Consider the following 4,948-nt stretch of genomic DNA (forward strand, 5'->3'; position numbering starts at 1 on the left):
GAAGATGGAGGATCAGTAAGCCGAGTAGCATCAGTTGGCTGGACCTCCTCAGGTGCGGGAGGGTATCACCAGTTACGTCCGGGGGGGTGCTTGCCCCGCCAGCGTCGGCAGGGGTGCTCGCCTCGCCAGCGTCAACAGGAACTGCACGAGGAGGAGAGCTTTCCCCCTCAATCACGATCGGCTCTACCCCTTCGGCATCTTCCATGGCCGCCTCCTCATCCATATGTTGAGCAACACCAGCTGCAAGATCATCCATCTTCAGATCAGGGTGCTACTTTCCGAGGACGACCATGATACAATGATAAGAATGCCGAAGTCCCTGGTCATACTGATTGTTGGCTTCCTTCTCCAAGTTTTCGACCTCAGCTCGGTGGGAATCGCGAAGAGATTCGAGCTGAGCCTCATACATAGCCTTCTGCCTTCGCAGATCCTCCTTGACCTTGTTCAGCTCCTCCTCGAGGGTAATGGCTTTTGCTTGAGCAAGAGATTCTTGCTCCATCAGCTTGAGGTTCTCAACATTCAGCTCCCCTGCTTTCTTCTCGGCAACGTCAGCTCTGGTCGTCGCCGATTGAATATCCTCCTTCATCTTCCGGTCGTAGCGTCCAACCTTGGCCTTATAGTAGGTGGTCATGCAGCTGAGATGGAAAGCGCTGTACTGCATGGCTCCCACCAGCTCGCCTAAGGTGCAGCCATTAAAATCCTCGAGGTCTTTCTTGCTCACGAGTTTGGAAAGCTCGTTGAGATAGGGGGCCAAGTGCTCTGCTCGGTTGTCAGGTAGACGAGAAAGAGGCCCAACAAGAGGAGAAGAAGAAGCAGGATCAGTGGCTGCTCCACTAATTTCTCCGGCTTTGGCAGGAGAAGGAGGCAAAGTCTTCAAGGGAGAGACCTGCTGCACGATGTTGGCCCGCTTTGCAGCAGGAGCGTCCTTACTCTGGTCGCTCTTCGTGGCTGGAGGACGAGAACGTTTCCTGGTTAGAGCCCCAATCACAGCGTCTTCCATCTTATGGCCAGGAAGTATCAAGCGAGACTCGAGGAAGTTGTACGTAGTTAGCAGTTCTCGGCTCGGGCAGGAATTGGCCAGTACAGCCTCGACCCGTTTAAGCTGGTCAGGTTTGAGCGGGAAGTGAACACCCCAAGAACCTGCAACACAAACAAACTCTTGGTTAGGGACAAACCAGTAAAGTGCACACAAGAAGAGAGACAAGACATCTAATACGAGCATGTAACCTGGAACCACGAAACGGGGTGGGACGCGATAATCCTGCCCATCGACCTGAGCAAATTGACCCCAGGGACCCCAGCAAAGAAGAACTTCTTCTTCCAATTCCCACCACCACCAGTGGGGAGGTCGGTAATGGGTTTCCTAGCCTTAGTACTTGATTGGAAGTAATACCAACCAGCATCTTTGGGGCTACTTTTCAGCTGGTACAGATGCTTCACCTCATCAACTGTGGGCTCGCTTTGGCAACATCTGTCCCACAATATGAACAGACTAGAGAGCACCCTCCACCCGTTGGGGTTCAGCTGACCAGGAGCTAGATTGAGCCCGTGGAGTATGCGAGCAAAATAGGGTTGCAAGGGGCACCTCAGCCCAGACTTAAAACTTTCCAGAAACAGGGTAACATACCCCCTAGGAGGCCGGCTAGGCGTATCTTTCTTTCCTGGGACCTTAAAAAGAATTTCACCAGGAATACTATACCTAAGTCGGAGGTCATCCAGCTCGTTGAATGTAGTCGTGCAGGTCATGTAGTCAATAGCATAATCCCGCGACAAGGCTCTACCTCCAATTGTTGTACCCCCTTCTGGTCGCGGGGTTCCCGGTGAAGATCCCTCACCAGAATCACCCCCTTGATCCGCACTTAGGGTGTCTTCCGAGCCAGAAGGTCCCTCCTCGCCACTACTTCCGCTCGTGGAGGTTGTTTGGGGGGACATCCTCCTAGCGCTAGTGCCAACACTAGATCTAATGGGCTCTAAGGGGATCCCGGGGTCAAAAGCAGGATCGGTGAGCAGACTAGGCAGGAAGTCCAACTCATCGTTGTCAACCTCAATGACCTTCTCTTTGCCTTTCGACATTCCCTAAGCTCTAACCACAACACCACCAGCAACTACTACCCAAGTAAAGAGAAAAGAAATTATCTACAACTAACCAAGATCGAGAAAATAGAAGAAATACCTGAAGCAGGGACTCGGTCAGAGAGAGACAGCGATGAAAGCTGTAATGCCGAGTTTCGTTCGCCGGAGAGACAAGAAGAGAGAAAAAGGCGAGTTCGTGTTTGAGGATTTTAGGTTTTTCTTACTGAGAAGCAAACTCTTGGGCTGCCAGCATTTAATGACGCGTATTCCGAGAACCTTGTAACCGTAAGTTTGAAATTCAAATGGAGGGGTAGATCTCTGCCACCTCACCTCATCTGCAATTAAATGCGACACGACTCTTGGCAGCCTTTTCCAGTCCCACGCGAGCAAGAGCTATTGAGTTTCTACTGCTGATCCATTACATTACCCAACACCAGAAACTGGGGGACCGGTGTTTGAGGGAAATACATCGAGGAGACCAGACGTGATGAGCAGGTGTTTGGTGGTGGAGTTCTGCGAGCAGGAATATTCTCCTCGTCCACGAATATGCCATTCGCGAGACCGAATTCCTGTTAGAGGCATAAGGTCATTCCTGCTAAGGGTCGAGGCGAGGAGACCCGGTCAACGGCAGTTGGCAAGACGTGCCTTCCTATCCGAGAATCAAGGCACGAGGTCCATCTCCATTTGCCCACAATGACGACAATGGGGCATCCACATCCGAGGGTGGGGAGAATAACGGGCGTAAACTGCGGAAGATCGGGACTCAGAGGAAGCCTATAAAAAGGTAGCCAACAAAGGTAAAAGGGTTAGATTTTTTGCTATTTGAACTAAGAAAAGAGAGAACTCGAAGGTCTGAGATTAGTGAAAAGCCATAAGATCTGTGGCAAGCATTCCCAGAACCTTCATATCTGACTTGAGCGTCGGAGGGTTTACGCCGGGAAAACAACCGGCGTGCTCTGACCTGTTTCTGTGGACGCAAGGATACTTAGAGAAGAAAGCGTACGAGGAGAGATCCTGATCGAGGTGAGGTTGATCGAGCAGACATCCTGGTCGTTGGAAGGTGTAACCAGAATCTCGCATCAACAAGAACAATTTCATATAATTTTTTTTCTGCTTTTCTTTTATCATTTAAAAACAATACTACGCACACACACACGCATATATTTCAGAAAGCATTTAAACAAAGCAACCGAACGTTGCTGGTTTCTATTATTACATCGACAACAATAAAGCAAAGAAGCAACTGAAAGTTATCTTCATATGAGAATGAAAGCTTTTCAGCAGCATAAACCTTTCACTATTCAATTCCAAACATGTTCCTCAACATGATAACAAATTCGTAGACCTTTTCTAGGTCTAGAAGGATCCTGGCAACAGTATCTCTTTGCATGCACTTGTTCATCCATGCTGAGAATTTGGGGCACTCATTCTCAAGCTTAAATCCCCCAAATTTCTCAACCGCGTAAAACCAACAAGTCAGTGGAATGGAAATGACATCAACGAATCCAAAGCTATCCCCGCCAAAGAAATCCTTCTCCCCTAAAGCGCCCTCAAGTTGCTTCAAAATCTCTATAAATTCATTCTTCGCGGTCTCTGGGACCTCGCCCTTGCTTTTCCATATGTTGCATACTGCATCGAATACCTGCCAAAAAAGTGGTGTCATCTTTTAAGTTCACATTTAGAAAGATACAAACATTTACACTTGAGAATTATAGACTGACCTTCTTGTCAATAAAATCTTGCCTTAGCTCTCTCATAAGCACAGGATGGGAGAAGTGGTGGCGAAGGCCAAGTCTCGTCAATGTAGTTAACTATAATAGTGGATTCACACAATGGTTTCCCATCGTGCAGCAAAACTGGGACTTTCTTGTAGATGGGTTTGATTTGAGCAACAGGTCACTCTTGCCCCCAAACAAGTTCTCAGCTCTGGCTTCATATTCAACTCCTTTCTCAGCCAATGCAATCTTTGCTCTCAAGCAAAATGGGCTAGCCCAACAATCCAAAAGAACAACCTCTCCCTTCGACATATTCACTTTCTTTGTTCTTGTTTCTTTTACTTGGTTGATAGTAATTAAACCTTGAGTATCAAGGTTGGCATTTATAAAGGATAAAAGATGAAATTCCCAAAGTTTGTGTCGCAATCAACGTTTGTTCGTTGGCACTTCCTTAAAGGATGTGGCATTATTCTTATCATTTCTTAGTTTTTGAAGCTAACTGTTTTACTTGGCTTTCAACATGCACAAGAACAAGTTTGTCTTGTGCATACGGAGTTTACTATGGACAAGCCGAATTGTAAGTAACCATTTACACTAATCAATCGGTATTGTCCAATGAAAATAAGTAATGTAAACTTATCAAAAAAAAAAGTAATGTAAAAAGTGTCTAGGATTTTGCCTAATATTTCTTAAAATAGGCTAATTAAGCCCAATTCTGGTGCTAGATTGGTTCAACTTTGAATCAAACTTGGAAACATTTTGCTTTAGATTATTATTATTAATTTAGAAGAGTCAAAAAGCTAAGAGTATCGTTGGTAAAGCTCAAACATGTGTAATATCACATATTACTTCTTTTTTTTTTTTATACAAGTAATATCACATATTACTAGTGAGTGAGTTTCATAAACTTTCCTATTGAAAAAGACACATTTTGGGTTGTAAATCCTAACACAATATTTATTCAGTTGTTGAGCCTGAAATATTACAGATATATCAAATATTATTTGATGTGGGCGCACAACCCTGCGTCTTCTTAATTAGGACAACCAATGAAACCCTGCGTCTTCTTACATAACTTGTATGTACACATTGGCGGGATATCCCAATTATGTACTCGTTTGTCTTCATGTGTTTTAAAAAAATCTATTGTAATGGATATA

At 45.7% G+C, this 4,948-nt stretch overlaps 1 pseudogene; it reads right to left on the minus strand.

Annotated features, from left to right (window-relative positions):
• Positions 1 to 3,360: 3,360 nt before the first annotated feature.
• Positions 3,361 to 4,122, minus strand: LOC18045746 (annotated as a pseudogene).
• Between the last annotated feature and the right edge of the window lie 826 nt (positions 4,123 to 4,948).

Source organism: Citrus clementina, unplaced genomic scaffold (assembly GCF_000493195.1).
Source record: "Citrus clementina cultivar Clemenules unplaced genomic scaffold, Citrus_clementina_v1.0 scaffold_382, whole genome shotgun sequence".
Lineage (NCBI taxonomy): Eukaryota > Viridiplantae > Streptophyta > Magnoliopsida > Sapindales > Rutaceae > Citrus > Citrus x clementina.